The following is a 19371-nucleotide window of genomic DNA, read 5'->3' on the forward strand; positions in this document are numbered from 1 at the left end:
ACTTGCATGGTACAAAGGCCATGGTCTCCAGATGGCATCCTTTGCAACAAAGAATCACAGTTACACCCAGGGTCTGGCCCGGGGAGAGAACTAGAGGCGTTAGGGCACTAGAGAACGGTCAGCTTCCAACCAAAGCTATGAACCACAGAAAGGACCGTCCCTAGTTGTGTCTTAAGAGATGCCCAATTTAGTGGGGGCAAATCACAAAAATTGACGGACTGGCATCACACACCACCAGGTGTCATGCTTCATCATCTGCCAGTCCTCGCCCTCTAAAAACCGCGTTTGATAGAGAGCGGGCATACACCTGAAGACAGGGATGCACTTCTAGACTAAGTGGGGGCCCAAACAAAAAAAGGAGTGAGTGAATTTAAAAACCATCATAGTATACCTGAACAATTTTTATTCTATGGGGTTACTATGTGGGATTAAAATATATAAGTGCGGTGAGTGGGGACCTTATCATCCCGTCGCCGCTGTGAATCAGTGATTGTTAATAGGGGGTCAACATGTTTCTGCCTGTATTGTCCACTTGGGTACGTGGCATTCGTCAGGACCTTAAATATTGGGCTCCAATCTTACCACTGGGGGCGTAGGCCTATAGCCAGCTGCCACCTGTTTAGAGAAACCTGTAAGAGAGAGGGGGTGAGACAAACATAAAATACTCAAAATAGTTGTCATTCGGTAGACCTTGATGTGTCACAGTCACGCTCCATACTTACTGCTCTCTCCTCAAGTGAAAAGGTGAAAAATGTATATGAGTGTCAGGCATCTGTGTTCACTCTGACATTCATGTGAAACAAATATAGAAGTCTTACCCTATTGGAAAAACCTATTTGCCCCATGGGAGGGGTAGGGGGGAAATCCTTGTGGCCACATTCTGGTAGGAGACGATAAAGGATGAAGACATAAGGGTTAAAAACCAGACTGGTTGGGAAGGTATATCAAAGATACTGAATTAGTTAGCAGAAAAAAACGTCAGGGCGTGCTTGGTCTACTATAGTTTCAACCTGTTGGAAGAAGAAATCAGAACAATGACTTACAGTTCAAGGCGTACTCCCCGCTAGAAAACCTAGTGCTTCATGCGTCCAGCCTCCTCCCCGGTGACCTTAAGTGTAGTGCGCAGCAAGCTTTTATACTGTTGGGTGGGGTCGTGGCATGCGATATGGGTTTCAGGTGAGCGTGGCGCACAGTGATGATGCTGCATTTCCTGTGTCCTGAGCGAAGCATGCAGAAAGGACTGCACGTTGCCTGTTTGTTGCCTGACCCTCGTTGGGGTGTGTCAGCACATGGCGCTGCTCTATGACACGCCGCTTCCTGTGTGCCGTCATTACCTCAGATGATTGCCTGGGGTGGGGCGGGGCCAGCTGTGGTCCAATGAGAGCGCCTGCCATAGTTTCTGGAGATATTTAACGTGTGTAGACAAGTTATATAGAAATATGGGGAACATGTGCCCTGCTCATGAGTATTATTTCATGACGGGAGCAGTTACGAGTATTTACACAGAAGAAAGGAAGAGAAAACAAACCCAGATTGTTTTCAGTCAGGGTGGCGGTGTGGTTAAACCTACAATTAGTGCACAAGTTGATTTTACAGCTACCGCATGATTGCTGATCAAGATGATTCTAGTTTTAGGGAGTAAGGGAAACTGCGTGTAGCTCTATTCACATGTATTACTGTGTCTATTGTTTGTGTTTTTGTCTTTATAATGGGTACTGTTAAAGTGTATGTTTTAGTGAGCGCTAAGGGAAGTTACTTCATTTGTAGCCATGGGATATCATCGTTCAATCCGTTTTTCCATGTCCCAAGGCGAAACACCCAACGCTGTTCTCTAACATGTAAGACATGTGAGAGGCAGCCATTGCGCTTCTGTACTACTTCCAGTACCGTCCATCTTAGATCTTTATCAGAGTGTTCTTTCTCAAGGAAGTGTTTTGTTAATTTGGTGTTATCTTTCTTCCTTCTGATAGTGCTCCGGTGCTCACTAATTCTGATCTTTACACGCCTAGTAGTCATGCCAACATACATGAGTTGGCAAGGGCATTTGAGTAGGTACACTACATTTTCTGTGTTGCAGTTAGAGAAGTTCTTCTGAGTCCATGGCCGCTCAGTACCTATGTCCACTTCTTTTGTGGTGGCCGTGAATTGGCATGATACGCAATCGCCACAGGGGTAATGTCCAGTTGGTCGTTGGTGGCCCCATAGTGTCAGTTGGTTGTCATCTGTAGCGGCTGGTGGTTTTGTATGGACTAGTTCATCCTTGATGTTCCTACTGCGTTTGTACGCAAATAGGGGTTGGGTCCAGACTTTGTCGCTGGTGTTTAATATGCGCCATTTCTTTTGAATAATGTTCTGGATTTTGTTGGACGCTGGGGTAAAGGTGGTGACACACACCATCCGGTTCGCCGGCTCCTTTGGCGTATTTTCTACAAGAGCTGCCCGGTTGTTGTTTCGAGCTCTTTTTTGGGCATTCTTGACCAATTTTTTGGGGTAATTACTTGCTCTGAGTTTCATTTCCAGGGTGTCTGCTTGTTCATGAAAGTCTAAAATTTCTGAACAATTTCTGCGGATGCGCAGAAATTGCCCTACCGGGAGGTTTTGTCTTAGGGCTTTGGGATGGAAGCTTTCAAAAAGCAGAAGGCTGTTTTTGTCGGTTGCTTTGTTGTGAACTCTTGTGCGTAGGCCTTCTGAAGGTAGGTTGATTTCAAGGTCCAGGAATATTGCTCTTTCTTTGTCGATGGTATGTGTGAATCTCAAATGTGGATCAATGCTGTTTACCCATTCCACAAATGATTGTGCTTCTTCATTGGTACCCCTCCAGACGAGCAGAATATCGTCGATGTACCTCTTCCACGTTTTGATTTGATCAAGGTAGGGGTTGGTTTCCTTAAAGATATGGTCCTCCTCAAATTGGTGTACGTAGAGGCGAATGTGCTCCCCATTGAAGTACCTTTGATCTGGTGGTATATCACGTCCTTGAATTCAAAAAAGTTCTCACATAGTGCCAATTCTGCGCATTCCATTATGAAGTGTTGTGGTGTGACATAGTTCCAATCTTGGTTTAGAATTATTTGCTCTACCACTTGTAAAGTGCGCTCCTGTGGTATACTGGTATATAGCGCTTCAATATCCATGGTGACCAGGGTGTCTTCCATATGATTGATAGGCATGTCACGTAGGAGACAGAGAACATCCTTGGTGTCCCGTAGGTAGGATCTTGAATTTTGGACAATAGGTCTCAGGAACCAGTCACAGAACTGGGATAGGGTTCTAATATGGAACCGATCCCTGAGACTATGGGTCTTCCTGGTGGTGGGACCCTGTTTTTATGTATCTTCGGCAGGGTATAGAACCTGGGCATCCCAGGGTTCTCATTAATGAGGAAGTCTGCTTCATGTTGTGTAATCCAGTTGTTGGCGGTGGCTTCTACCACGATGGACTTTATTTTGGTCATTAGGCGTCCAGTAGGGTCCGTCTGATAAACCTCATAGCTGGTTGCATTGGCTAATAGTCTCAGGCACTCTTGATCGTATGCGTTTGTGTCCAGGATCACTGTGGCCCCACCTTTATCCTCTGGTTTAATCGTGATGTCTCTGTTGGTTTTGAGATTTGACATCGCGGATTTTTCTTCCCGGGTTAGGTTTTGGAAGCCTTTTAGATTGTGAAAATCGATCTTTTCAATTTCTGCCAATACTGCCTGTTCAAAAGCCAGAACCTGGCATGGAATGGATTGTATAGGTGGGCAAAAGGTAGATTTATTTCTTAAGTCAGTATATCCATCGTCCTTCGGTTTGTTTATTTCAGAGTCTCCAAAGAAGGCCCTGAGTCTGATTTTCCGAAAAAAATGTGCCATTTCGGTATGTAGGGTAAATGGTTCATTTTGGGGAGTGGGTACAAAGCCTAAACCTTTCTGTAGTACTGATTGTTCAGGTCCTGATAGTTGGTAATTACTCAGGTTCACTATGTTCGTGTCTGTTTGCTCGTTGAGGCTGTGATGCCAGTCCGTCAATTTTTGTGATTTGCCCCCACTAAATTGGGCATCTCTTAAGACACAACTAGGGACGGTCCTTTCTGTGGTTCATAGCTTTGGTTGGAGGCTGACCGTTCTCTAGTGCCCTAACGCCTCTAGTTCCCTCCCCGGGCCAGACCCTGGGTGTAACTGTGGTTCTTTGCAAGATTAGTAGTTAGCATCACTCACACCATCTTCCTCATCTGTAAACTCAAAGCAGTCAATCAAAGATTCATCACGATGCAGTTACATCATGTTTTGCTATACAAATGCAACATACATTCAAACAGGAGCGGCCGGTGCAGGTGAGTGCAGTGGGGCGGGATTGAGTCGACAGATGATGATGAGGGAAAATAAAATTGAAAAAAAGAAAAACACTTACCTTGCGTTCGCCGCACCTGAATAAATACAAAGGCAGAAATCTAATTCTCGAATGGAAATACTGTAAGCATTACAGCCTTAAAGGTAAATTAGAACATTGGAATGTTGGTCACTCCATTGAAGACAATGGAGTGCTCCCTGCTTCTACGGGCCGGTAAAGGTTTTACAGAGGCCTCTCGGAGTTCGAGGGGATTTAAATCCCCTCAAGCTTCGAGAGGCCTTTGTATTATTTGTTAGAACATTTTGCCCTCTCGTGGCAGAATGTTCTAATAGCCTTATAGCCCTTCGTAGCAGGGCTATACCGGCTATTAAAGTCCCGCTCCCTTGTTAAAGTCCCTCGCCTTCGGCTCATCCCTTTAACGCGGGAGCGGACCTTTAATAGCTGGTATAGCCTGCTACGGCGGGCTATAAGGCTATATTAACCTACAGGCAACAAATACAGTAACAATGTAGTGTAATGTGCAATGCAAAGAAATCATGACACAGACTAGATTCACCAGCCTGGCCTCAAAACGAACACCTCAAATTCATCAGGGATTTGAGAGGCTCAGCAGCCAGGCTACTCTGTTTTTACTAAAGCGCTAAGGACCCTCGGAGGACCCTTGAGCGTTGTCTTTGTCATTGATATATTTGTGTCATAAACCCGGTTTTCACAGCAGATCCCCTTAACCTAAACAAGAAAACATACACAAACACATAAACTCCACGCTGACACAAGCACAACCTCACTGAAGAACTCAGGTTCCCCTGTCCAGCTCTACACACACAAACACCTAAAAAGACTCTTAACCCGTGTCTTCCGATCACATTGCATAACTACAACTCTCAGTCAAATCCACCAGCTGATTTGTGTCTACCCTGGCTGTTTAAAGAACTCTAGAAGACTGTAAAGCCCCTGCTTAAAAAAGCTCACAAATGCTTGACGTCCAGGGAATTACAGATGCATCACCAACATCTCAAGCCATAAAAATCTTTCCCCACTTGCAAGAATTCATAGCATCAACTGGTCCACTGGAACGAGCCCAAGGCAAATGCAGATCATCAAGAGGCAAAGAATCAGCATTAATGACTATGTGTAATGACCTGAAGATGGGCACAGAGGAATGTACCTCACACTCTCTGATCTCTCCGCATCATTCGATGCTATCATCGTCTCCATTTTTATTGCCCACTTATAGCAGATTGTGATTTGGGACAAAGTACTACACTGGATGTCCTTTCTCCTCACTGACAGATGGCAATTAGTCTTCTTACTTCACTCTGTTTCTGATTTCATCCACATTTCTGCGGAGTCTCATGTGGCTCCAAAGTATCTGCTCCCATGGTTAATTGCTATTTTCACTGAGTTACTGGTGGAGAACCACCAGTGTACTGGGAGCACAGCTAAGTTATAAGTATGTATATTTTCTCGATTAGCATCAAAATCTTGAAACTATATTGTTCGAAAAATGAATGATAACAAATACTGCAAACTGAAAACTGTTGAAATTGTCACATTTTATATAAAATGAAGAGATAACTTTCGTATTTTGAACATGAAATAATCATTTGTATTCAATGATATTGAACATCAAACAACAAATATCCAAAAGGTTATGTATAAGATTAGTATCAACATAGAATATTATCTTGCTCTCCTTGCCCAATGCATTTTGGGATACGATTATCCCTTCTTCAGGGGCCTGTAATAAATGAACAGCAATAAAACAATGTTGCAAAATTAATCCAAATAACATGTTACAATCATTATCAAACACAGCTAAATAAACAATACCCAGTGGGTGAAAAGGCTGATATGCGTTCAGTCTGAGGCAACCACAGTATAGATATCTAAGATGGTGTGATTAACTTTTGCAACACGTCGACGCATTATATCACAAAAGAGAAAGAATTGTGAAAAAAGAAAGAAAGAAACCATGGAAACCAATAGTGCTCGTAAGGTCAGCGTACTCCATTATTTATAATGAAATCAAATGTTATCACCAATGAAGTCAAATGTGAAAATAAGTTGCTGGATGTGAAAAAAACCAATTACCCATAATGTGAGTGTGATGACCCAAATAGTGAGAGTCAATTTACGAGATGAGGATGAACTAGATATATGTGTACACAAATAGACGCACAACTCCAATGTTTATTGGCTGGAAGGCAAGAGATAACCAATGTAAGCAACCATGTGTATCTGAGTCCCTGTCAGACCAAAACCGATGAATCCCAAAAGGTGACAGCAAAAATTCCCTCTTCACTTAACTGCGTGGAGAATTCTATCAAAAATAAAGTTGCTGAAAGAAACACGCGTAATCTACAAAACGCAAACGAAAACAAATATTTAAAGTGCATTCATAAGCAAAAACGAAAGAACCAGTGCACAAAAATATGGAGTCGATGCTTACCCTAAGATGTTCATGAACTACAATAGGTATCCACTGAAGAAATCTACAGAAAGAACGCAATAATGAAATTCCTCTAACTACTGCATGTGGATACACAAACGATAGCAACAAAAGGAATTGTTTATTTGATAAAACGTACATGTTTGTAAGACCACTCCTGTGTTTCTAAATATTCCGCAGTGTGACCAAAAGATCAAACTTCAAAAACTCGCGCCTTCATTAATCAGTGAACCGGTACCGCGTAGCTCACACGCGTAAATACAACGCTGTGTACAAGCTCTGCCCACTCGCAAGTAGAAAAAGAAAAAGAAAAGAAGGTACTGCTGTCTTGTGATAGCGGTCGCCATCTTGGAACAGTCATATCTGAAACCAATTTGGCTTAGAAAAACATTGACTCCTGCGTTAAGTGTGTGCACAGAGTAATTGCTTCTGCACTTAAATGTAAAATATTAAAATATAATTTAAAGGAATCTCTGTACCATAAACAAAAACTGGGGCATATTAACGGTATCACTAATGTCAAGTCATGTCAGCGAGACATCTGAATGATGAAATATGAACAATATAATCAACACTGATTACGTACTGTTGGGAAAGCCCCATATGTTATAATGTCTGCTATACCAAAAAGGAAACAGAAAGAGGGTGAGTTTACCGAACCCAAAAAGCCAAAGTGCTCAGAATAAATCTGTGAACAGAACCAATGGAGTACAGTGATATTTTAAAATGAGTCGACGAATCTATGTTACCTAATAATTGAAAAATAAACCCATGATAGAAAAAATGGTGCCAAATACAAGACGCATATTTACAATCTACTGGATAAGTTACAGAAAACATTGCATTTCGATTTTGTCATTGAGACCTCTGGGTGCCAAAGTCTGCTAAAATGTGGTCCACCACACTTCCCTCTGGCTCAATTTTTTCGCATTATCACAACCTGATTTACAATTTATCAATTCTAAAAAAGTAAACCTCAATTGTGCATTAGCATGGTGATAATCTAGCCAGTGGGACACCAAATCGGATTTAATGCTTTTTGTACGGATTGTACTCTTATGCTCCGAAATACGTGTTTTAATTTTGCGTATTTCGGAGCATAAGAGTACAACCAGTGTTATTCTATCACCACGGTTCGCGATTTTTGACTGTTGGTGCACGTTATTTTAATCCTGGTCAAGAACGTTCCATAATAAAGTTTTTTTGCGTCCTTGAACTAGTTTTAACTTCACTTACCCTCACAGTTTTTGTAATTTTCTTTTTATGCGCTGCACCCCCACTCACACGAGTAGCTCTACATTTGTGGATTTTATATATCCAGTACTACATCTCAAAACATCCCTGAGCTCCTCCCTCTCAGAGAGGGGGTTATAGCCCCCAGAGGAGCTAGGTTTTTCCTCTGGGAGGAGAATCCCAAATGATGAAGCATGTCACCATTGGTGAGTGAGGGATTACGTCCTACATAGGGATATGCCCATAGATAGGTCTATTGGGCCTAGACACTGATTCGTACTGTTTATCTTGTTATTGGGGAATAAACCCTGTGCGGTCTTTAAACTCTCCCTAGGACCCTCCGGTTTTTAACCGAAATTTGTTATAGCCTTCCAGCAAAGCCAAACATTAGACGACATCCCCAATACTAAAAACATAGGATGGTTTGAAAATGTAATCACCCAACTGGTCCAATGTCTAAGGGTTAAAATAAAAGGGAACAGCTGAAGGGAACATAGGAAGAAGAGAAGCCAGAGTAAAAATAAGAATTGGCTTAATGAGGAATGTTGGAAATTAAAATCAAACATAAGAAAAGGGGAAAGAAGCCTGAAGTTAAAGTATGATCTAGATAGGCTTTCTAGCCTACATAAATTAAAGAAAATATATTAAATGGCCATTAGGAAACAAAAAAGAATACACAAAGAGACATGCTGGGGAAGTCTATTGGAGGCACTAGAAACAAAAGATGTAAAAAAGTTTTGGGAAGTTAGTCCAAGATGAATCTGGTATGACACAGAGGATCTTGAATTACGGGGTGACAGAAGACGCTTGGGAAGGATATTTGGGAGAAATATATGGGGAAGGGGTAGACCAAGCAAGTCAGAAAGACACACTATGGAAAGAGGTGGAAGAGAACATTAGGTCCCTCTTCTCAGCATGTAATGTTAGACACAACATAGCAAACCTGGCACTGACCCGAGAAGCTGGCCCAAATAACCTTCTGGCAGTGATCATAAAGACTCAACCAGACTGGTGGGCAGAATTATTTGCCAAAATGTTTATTTGCATTCTCGACTCAGGGCATATGCCTGAAAACTGGAGAAGAGCAATTATCAGACCCATCCATAAATGGGGAGATATAAAGAGACCAAAAAACTATGCGTCTTTGCGAAAATAATTCTGGAAAGATTTAAGGAATAGGCTGAAGTAAACCCGATTGTGCCTCCTGAACAGGGGGGCTTTAAAGAGGGTCATTCCACAATTGCCCATTGCTTTTCTCTCTGGTCTATCACATGGAAGTCGGTGGAACAGAGGGGTAGGTTGTTCGGCTGCTTTGTTGATATCCTGGTGGCATCTGATCTAGTAGACCGAAATCAACTGTGGAAGACGTTAATCAGTTTGGACATGCCCAAGGGTCTTCTGGCCACAATACAAGGGCTCCATAGCCACAATTGGGCTCAGGCCATCTTGGATACAGAAGGGGCGTTATTGCAGAAGATTCCAATAGGAAACAGACTAAGAGAACGGTGTGTCTTGGCTCATTTGCTGTTCTCCTTATTCACGGCTGATATGTCAACTACTTTGGGCACGACACGGGATGACAGCCCTAAATTATATGGGAAACACATTGTCTGCTTACTTTATGCAGATGATCTGGTAATCGTAGACCAAACAGAGATAGGTCTGCAAAGGAAGCAGAAGGTGTTCAGTGAATATTGTAGCCATAAAAAACTTGTGGTAAATCTGAAAAAACCAAGGTCTTGAGCTTTGGAAAAAAGTTGAGAAAACGTAGCTGGTTCCTGGGTTCCAAAAAGTTAGAAATTTTAAATGAGTACAAATACCTAGGAATGTAGTTTGAGGAATCTCTAAAATGGAACACCTATCTGAAAACACCGAGAATCCGTGCTCTGACTTCATTTAGTGGGCTGAAAAAATTTACAAAAACTATGGAGAAATGTCAGATAGACCTGTCTTGAAAACCTATACGGCCATGATATTGCCTCAGTTCCAATATGGAGCGGAATAGTTATATGTAAGTGGTAAAAGGGGGTGGGACACGAAAGAGGGGAAATGTGTGAAAAACGTACTGTCCCTACCCAGGACCTCTATGATTCAGGCGGGAAGAGCAGAAACTGGAATGAAATCTTGGGAGAAAATGACACGTAAGGCACTAATAAGATTCTGGCTATGCCTGGGTTATGGGTGGAGCAAAAAATATCACAATGTTGTAAAAGTGAGATATTGCAGAGTGAACTGAAGTGGGCAGAGGGGGTCAGGGAAACGCAGAGAACTGAGAGTTAAATTGTGCCCACAGAATCTACAAATTGATATTTCCAAAAGGGATCGTAAGATATTAGGGAAAGAAATATCTCCAGACCAGGATCAACAGTACTGGGAGAGGAAAACATCTGTGCACTTTATGATCAATTCCTGACAAACAGACCAACAGTTCCTAATCGTTGGCTTAGAAATGAATTAGTAAGGCTACAAATTGGAGTCAACCCTTTCTACACTAATACAGGGATAAAAGGGGCTATGATGAATTCTGAAGGGAAGTGTACCTGCAACCTAGGCACAAAATGTGATATTTGGCACATACTATTAGACTTTCTAAAAGTCCTTGTTGCACGGAAATTGTTTTTACGTCCATTTAAAAAAAAATATGGTACCAGAAATCGTGCACGGACAGTAGACTAGTTAACTGAAAGACACTCTCTGGATATAGCATGTGCACTTGGGAAGTTTATGTTCGATGCTAAAAACGTTTTTAAGAGTATGTAGAACTGGAGTTTTTAAGTATTATATTTTATGATGAAATGTGCCCAGCTTAGAAAAACGGAATTATTAAGGAACTTGGCCTTTTATGGAATTTATGTTTATTTTCATACAGCTTATTTATTAGGATGGTATGTCTGAAAGATTGATATGCTCTTATGTGTTTAAGGACCAATGGTCTAAATAAACATTCTTTTTAACTAACTGACTACTACCAACTAAACTCACACTATGTAGACAAAATACTCTTTGGCAATTCATCCTTGACACCATCACATGTCCTGCCTTCAAGCTCCTTTCCGTTCAAAATACTAATCACTAATCAACTCTGTAACTGAAGTATCTTACTTTGAGGCAAGTACTTTAAGACAAATCTTACCATATCTGATTTTATAACAGTCCATTATGTAATAGCAAACATTCTCTGCCCCTTTGAGTATGTAATCTGGCAGGGTACGCTATATAATAGGCAGGGCATTCTATGGAATCATGTCTAAATTTCTATCCATAGTTGTTAGACACCTGCCCTTCTTGTACTCTGCATTCTGCTTCCATATACATTTCCAATGTACCCACTTCTAAAATACATACTTGGGAAGAGGTTAATTCTCAACACATCCCACCAAATGAAACTGTATCCATGCAACTGAACAGTACATAATCTCCTACCTACCCCCCCCCCCCCCCCAAACCATTTGCAAGAAGTCTCATAGAACCCAATAATAATAATAATAAAAGAAACTGGAGCAAATGCATTGAATGATTTTCTCAAGAGCACAAGACAAATCCCAATAATCAATAATAATCAATAACCAATGTATTAGCAACTATCAATGAGCATTATATAAATCAAATCACAACAGAACATAATCTTTTAATTTATAGAATGTTTGATTTCTTGCATCTTGTAAGAATATCTGTGTCAAGCTTTGCAATGTGTTATGACAGTAAATAAGCATATGAATTCCTGCTATGATTTAACAAGGACATTTCACACATTCATGACGTAGCTGTGTCCCAGGGGCCTTCACACCTACAGGCACCCATTATGGGAATGTTAACGCAAATTGGACACTTCTGTTCTCAGACTATCTGGTAATTACATCTTTCTGGGATGAAAACTTTCTTAAAATAGATTTTAAATGCAATATTTCTGTCCAAGACAACAGCACATGTAGCTTTAGCTTTAGTTAATATCTAAAATCCCTGGTCAATTTATAGCATTTGTGTTCAATTGTAAGGTGACGGGTTGCCTTTTAAGTTGCAGATGACTGGCTTGATAAAGAATTCCTATTGTCAAGCCATTGGTTACAGGGGGTGTTTAGTTGTTTCTCCTCTGAAACAACTGTATCCTGTGCCAAAAGCATTGTTTTCCTGGTTAAACTGGCAGACTATATTTTGCATAGTTGTAATCCTTCCTTTCTGTTTTCCTGTCTTTTCTTTCTTCTGTAGTGTTTTATTCGCTTTGTCTCTGTTTATTTGCAAATTGCAGAGAATACAGTCTTTTTCATTTATGAGTTTTTTTCTATGTGTAAATCTTTGATTAATCTTTCTTTAAAAAAAGAATAAAACGGTTTTCTACAGCTTGTCCTGCAAAAGTATAACCATTGTTATACCAATAGAAACATTATGGGAATAAGGACCAGGGGAGTTTCTTAATGTAGTATATCTAGTACTTTCTCTCTATATACTATATCTACTACTCTTGGAAGAGTTTGTCAGTGTAGTATATTGGTATTCTTGTCAGTTTCTCAGTGTAGTATATATAGTACTCTTAAAACAGTGTCTCAATGTAGTATATCTATTACTCTTAGAACAATTTTCAATGTAGTATATTGAAGCTGTTTCTCAGTGTAGTATTTATGTATTCTTGAAACAATTTTGTAGTGTAGTATTGCTATTGCTCTTGGAACCATTTCTCAATGTAGTATATCTAGTACACTTGAAACAGTTTCCCCAATAGCATATCTATAACTCTTGGAACAGTTTCTCAGAGTGGTATATCTAGTACTTTGGAACTCTTTCCCATGGAAGCAGTATTAGTACTCGGGTACTCTTGGAGCAGTTTCTCAGTGCAGATTTTCTAACACTCTTGGAAAAGTTTCTCGATTTAGTATATCTAGTATTCTTATGAATAGTTTCCTATAGTAGCATATCTAGCCTCTGGTACTGTTGGAGCAGTTTCCCGTAGTAGCATCTAGTACTCTGGTACTCTTGGAACAGTTCTTCAATGTTGTATATTTAATACTCTTAGAACAGTTTCTCAATATATTATATCTAGAACTCTTGGAACTGTTTCCCATAGTAGCATATCTAGTACACTGGTACTCTTGTAACCATTTCCAGTGTAGTATATCTAGTACTCTTGGAACAGTTTTTCCATGTACTATATCTAGTACTCTTTGAACAGTCTCTTAATGCTCTTTAAACAGTTACCCATTGTAGCATATCAAGTACTCTTGGAACAGTTTCTTAATTGTAAATATAAATTGTAATTATACGGTGTTTACTACCCCTGATGAGGCGCTGAAACGCTTTGCGGCGCGTGTGTTGCATTTCCACTACTTGTGGAGCTGTTTCTCAATGTAGTATATGTATTGAGTACTGTATCGAATACTCTTCGGACAGTTTCTCCATGTAGTATATAACTAATACTCTTGGAGCAGTTTCTCACTCAATTATATCCATTGCTCTTAGAACCGTTTCTCAATGTAGAGTATCTAGTACTAATGGCCATAAACCACACTTTCACATTATCATCTAAGAGAAAGCTTGGCTCAGACAAAAAGATGACAACCTGCGTCATAGAGTTATAATTTTGAAAAACAGTACGGGGCAGATTTACAAGCCTTTTGTGCCACCGGTGCGTCACATTGCATGATGCACCGTCGGCGCAACCTGCTCAGTGATATTTACAAGCACAGGTAAAGCCACCCTGCGTGACTTTACCAGTGCATTTAAATATCACCCCTTTTCACGCAACACTTTGCGTGTTAGGGGCGTGAAATGAGTGTTGTGGTGGGTATTCCCACGCAACACCCATGTCCACTGATGCATTTCCAGATTTACGAGGAATCGTAAATCTGGAAATGAGTCAGAATGCTAGGTCACCCTAGGGGTGGTGTAGCGAGGTGCAACGAGGAGAAATATTTTCATTTCTCCTTGTTTTTTTCCTCTTTCAATGCGTGCTGTATTTTACAGCACACATTGGAAGAGGAAATCACCTCAGATGATTGTTTTTGTGCAGGACAGTATCCCTTCCTGCGCAAAAACAATCTCCCCATGACGCAGGCATCCTTGCACCATGGTGCAAGAGTGCCGGTGCATGGCAGCAGTTTGTGCGCCAGAGCACGGGGAAGCACAGAGATGCGACATACTGTTGTAAATATGTCACATTCCTGTGCTTCAAAACGAATGCAGCGCAGCAAAATGACTTGCCGCACCACTCTGCGTTAGGTTCTTGTAAATCTGCCCCTAATTCTCCACATATACTGCTCTCCTGTGTAAGCCTTGCTCTATTCCCAGTAAGCTCTCTCTGTATGTCCTCCTTCGCCTAAATTTGGTGCTTAGATACTGAAAAGGAAATACAAAAAACAATGGTCCTAGACCTTATTTGTAGAGACATAAATCAATATCATTGTTGGTTTAATTCACGATTTTCATGAGTGTTCAACCGTGCATTCTGTAAATACAGTGCACCTACTCATAGTATTAAATACTTTAGCTCAAAATCAAAAATATGAACAGTAAAAAAGCAATACCCAAACAAATATTTATATCCTTATATTTTAGTTTTAATAAACATTGTCAATTCCATTTTTAGCAAAAATAATAACCTCATTGGTCATAATTAATAGAAGGTTGCTCCAGACGGAACGTGCATAAGAGAAAGTGCTCATGTGAGAGAAGAAGTGAAAAAGCTTCAAAGTAGTGACATAGGACAGATATATTTAATTAATTTGCGCAATTGGATAGGTTGAGATTCACCTAATTTATCCGGACTGACCATATATACAATGAAATACAAATGATTTGCGTTTTTTAAATTGCACAGAAATATATTCTTGCGTAGCACGGTTTGAAAGATTAATCTATGGTCCAGTCTAAATTATAGGGATGTCGACGTTTCGACCCATCTTAGGGCCTCGAGGGAAATTCAAACCTCGGCCATGCGGATCTTCCTCAGGACAGACTAGGGCAACCAACTGTAGTATGGGGCTTATTCAAGAAATCTAAAAGCCAACTTAGAAAAACAAACAATCAGGGTATTGAACTAAAAGGCAAGATTACAAGCCAAGGGACAATTTTAAAAAAGAGGGGGAGCTTACCCACTCTAATTTTGCACGATGTCAATAGTGTGAGCTCCAACGTCAATTCCTCAATAATTATACGTCAGATTTAGCGCCTAGAATAAGAGGCAGGAAATTAGCTCAACATCCCAAACCTCATGTGCTGCTAAACTGATCCAAATAAGAAGGAAATAGTTTTTACTTTGCTCATACCTCATTTGGACAAGCATTAGACGACAGACAGCAAACGGTCTCCCTACATTTAGGGCCGTACAGAAGGCAATTGATGCCAATTCAATTCTAGAGGAGCAAGGAAAAATTATAATAATAATTAGAGAGGGGCGCCGCGAGGTCAATGATCCTCATAGAGGCGCAATTGCAGTCGTAATTACCTTACGAAGCAGCCGGTGACTCTCGACTCTAAGGGAGCAAAGGAAAATTTAAAAATGATTAGCAAAGAACGCCGTCGGGTCAGTACCCCTCATTACGGCGTATTTGAATCACATTTACCTTATGAGACAGCCGGTAGCTCTCGGCTCACATGACTCAAAGGGGGGAGGTTGCCGGTCAAACTGCACGCTCTATAAACAACCGCTGCGTAATTCACGCACAGGTGAAAACGTAACTGACAATGAAAACAGACTATGTCTAGTGAGGTGTTCCAGCGAATTTAGTCACGGGGGCAGATTATGCAAAACCCGGCAGTTTGTGAAATATACAAAATTTGACAAGACATCACATATATGAAACCCATATTAATCGAGAAGACATTTAAGGACAAATGGACCCAATTGTAGTGGAACACGAACCATTAGTCATACAGTTATGGTATCACAGTGTTACAAGTCATCATACTTACATCAAGTTCATACAATAACATCAAACGTGTGAACAAAATAAATCGCCACATCACATTACAGTATATACATTTGCATCATGGTAGAGATCTTAAAGAGCTATGTATAAGTGGCCATCTTTTTGTTGCCCCTTGTAGGCACAGTATGTAACCAATTCCCAATTAATTAATACTAGCCCACACAAACTCTACTCTAGATACTGAAAAGGGCCAGGAGCAAATGTAATAAATGCGCATATCTGGTGAACTGAGCCATGCTTGTTAAAGGGAAAAACTATTTAAAAAGCAAGAGAGTTAGCTAGCGTGTGCAGTTTTTACGAATTTGTTTATTCTTGTTCTTTGTATGTTGGATGTGCTCTGAGTGGTGAGAAAATGGTTCTATTATGAACTGAGATGACAGCGTTGCAGGCACTGGTGAGCAATCGAAGTGGGCATCATGAGTGACACTGCGTCAGTGAAGCAGTTCTTTGGGGACCCAGAACCTACACCACGGTGTAGCCTTTGAGGTACTGGAAGTAATTAGGTACGTGGAGGGGCCCTCTCTCGACTCAATCAGGAGCTCTCCGGCTGTAGTTCTGTGTTGAGAGGGCCCCCTGGAGCTTGTGGCACCCCCCACACACTGCAGGGGTTGCAGGGGCCTGTGTTACGCCCCTGGTAATTACATGGAACTGCTATTAAAGTTGACAAAAGCTACTTCATTATGCAGGCAGGATAATGCTCACAATTAAACATCTGCAGTGCAATTTATTGTAAAAAGCTACTATTGTCCTAACAACAAACTAATACATTGTTTCATCCAACCCTCAGCTCCATTCCCTAGACAAATCAATCCTACACCTGCTTGGCTCTTACGCCTTTTCCCCTTTCTCAAAGGCATCTGTGTTCTATGCTTTTTAGTTTGGTGCTAGCCAAGATCACACACACACATACAAACACACACCCCCATCACCGGATTCTGCAATCTGTGTATAAAAAACTCATCTCTAATTTCTTTATAATCTGCTATTTTTGATGCACCCAGTCGCCGATTATTTACAAAATTATGTACAAAATTAACTGTAATAAATTATTAAAATTGAGTTCTGATGTCACAATGCCTGCTGCCAGAGCCAAGGGAGAGCGAAAAACAAAACATTGTTTTTCTTTCTTCTGCTCTGTTTTTCTAGTTATACATTGACAAGAAGACCGCTCATATTTAACCCCTTCAGTGCCCGCCCCTTTCCCCGCCCTGTGCCGGCCGTTGCATTAGCGGGCGGGGTCTATGACGAGCTGGACTCGTCATGGGCACAGCGCAACCGCGGCCCATGACGAGTCCAGCTCGTCATGGGCACTGAAGGGGTTAAGGCAACATGTTTATTTTGTGCACTCCCTGGGTAATTATAAAAAAGTTAGAATTTTTCTGCATACTTCTACTGTACATTTTTAAAAGAACTAACTTGTATTAAACTGCTTCTAATATCTTTTTTCAACAAATATCCAGCAACTGTTTCGATATATTTAATTTTGCACTAGTGATTTTATTTGTATTCTTCATGTTTGCAAGCATACTTTCTCCTACATATGAAAGAGCTACATAACAAAGATTTGAAAAAATTTATAGGAAAGTTTATGGTGTGATCATGTATTATAAGGAGAAATTCACCCTCTGCGGTACATGATAAGGATATTGCAAGTTCTTTCGGCTTCGTTCCTCTATATAGTCATGGCCCCCCTTTATCTTCAGAAAAGAATCTAAGATCTAGCTCGAAAGCACTGCTGGACATCCCTCGCATCTGTCTAACATGCAGCGGCGGCAAGGCTTTCTCCTGTCTCGCCCCTGTGTACTGGAACAAGCTCCCTCTTCATGTTTGTTCATGCCCAAGTTACTGTAAATTCAGGGAACAACTTAAAGCCCATCTATTTTAACAACACCCAAATGGAGTTCTGTCTTTGATCCGCAAGCAGCACCGAGATGCCCTAGGGTGATTTGCGTACTATATCAAGTTGATTTAACATAACATAACTCCTCAGTGACTTGCAATATTCTTATAATGTACGACGTGGGGGGTACTTTATCCTGTAATTTATTTTTTCAAAAATGTCTTGAGAAAGAGAAAAGGTAATCGAGTAAACAAGAAGCAGGTGGAGAGGCACTCACATTGCCCCATGATGTTTGGAGTAAGGATAGAAGAGGATGAAGAAAGCTGGCTAAAACCCCTTATGGATATATATATGGTAAACAACTATATATATATATATGTATATATATATATCCAACAAACTTTCGTCCGAAAAGGAGAGGCCACAAACGGGATTGACGATGTGCCAAACTTTAATGGGAGCAGGTTCAGGTATGAAAGCAGGCTGCCTTGCACGAAACGCGTCGGGCGAAAGTTTGTTGGTATATATATATATATATAATTGGAGGCCCGGCTCTCTGGGGCCTCTCGAAGCTTGAGGAGGCACGCCCCCTTCCCCATAAAAAGTAATGTCAGCCCTGGGGTGTGCAGCCCTCCTCCCCATATAAGCTATTTTTGATCACAGGGGTGTGCTCCCCAGGGTCTCTGGTGGCTCAGTGAGGGGGGTGGGCATCCGCTCTCCCATATAAACAATTTTTGGCCCGGAAGTGGGCTCCACATGACAACAATATATGCGTCCCAGCCAGCATTTTTTTTTTTTGACCCCTCTCGCAGGATTGTGCAATGTTTTGCCATGTTATTTCATTTTTGGCCCCAGGGGGTCCTTCTTGGACCCCCCCCATGGGGCCTGGGGGGGCAGGGTGTCCCTACCTTGCCCCCATATATCTTCATTTTTTTCTATCTTCAGGACCAATCAGAACGCTCTATTTCTAAACTGGTGCTCCCACAAGAGTTTCTCGAGACTTTCAATTACCCAACTGCCTAAATATACAATAATTTTTTACCCTACGTTTGCAAAAACTACTGAACGAATTTACACAAAACCACAAAAAGCTCAATCTGTGGACCAAGATCTAGCTTCCTGCCAAATTTGGTGCAATTCCATTCAGCAGTTTTTGCTGTAGCCCATCTTAAAGAAGTCTATGGAAAATGCATGGTGATTTTGAGTTTTAGGACCCCATTTTTTTCTCGGCCCCTGCTTGATAGATCACCCCGAAACTTTCCAGGAAGGAGCTGAGGTGGATGAACTTTTTTTCGGAAAGTTTTGTGAGGATTCATCAAATGGGGCCAAAGTTATTAGAAAACCCAAGAATGCTCTTTCTATCGAAAAGTAGGCTTAAGTATAACTACCTATAGCTACTAGGTAATCTATATCTACATAGATCAGGTGCCTCCAGCCATTCGATCACGAGCTACCAGTAGCTCACAGACACCTTCAGAGTAGCTCACAGCCTTGAGTTCATTATAAATAGTCACAGGGTCACATTTTCCTTTTAAAGTTAAGGGAAGGCTGTGTTTATTCTACATTATCTTCTGCAGGGAGCAGATATCAGGGCCT

At 41.0% G+C, this 19371-nt stretch overlaps 1 protein-coding gene across 10 annotated transcripts in view; it reads right to left on the reverse strand.

Moving 5' to 3' along the window:
• The window catches only part of ZNF469 (zinc finger protein 469), a 295216-nt gene extending 279554 nt beyond the window's left edge, over positions 1-15662 (reverse strand). For 3 of the 10 annotated variants that reach the window (XR_014972335.1, XM_085639379.1, XM_085639378.1), the window contains exons 1-4: positions 15570-15662; positions 15452-15479; positions 15273-15359; positions 15099-15175 (exon numbers count right to left, since the gene is read on the reverse strand). The gene's annotated coding sequence lies outside the window, so the exon portion shown is untranslated. Of the gene's footprint in view, positions 1-14582; positions 15003-15098; positions 15176-15272; positions 15360-15451; positions 15480-15569 lie in introns of those variants that run through there. The other 7 variants (XM_085639383.1, XM_085639382.1, XM_085639381.1 and 4 more) reach the window with 5 other exon arrangements.
• Between the last annotated feature and the right edge of the window lie 3709 nt (positions 15663-19371).

The sequence above is a fragment of the Triturus cristatus genome, chromosome 12, assembly GCF_964204655.1.
Source record: "Triturus cristatus chromosome 12, aTriCri1.1, whole genome shotgun sequence".
In the NCBI taxonomy this organism is placed as follows: Eukaryota; Metazoa; Chordata; class Amphibia; order Caudata; family Salamandridae; genus Triturus; species Triturus cristatus.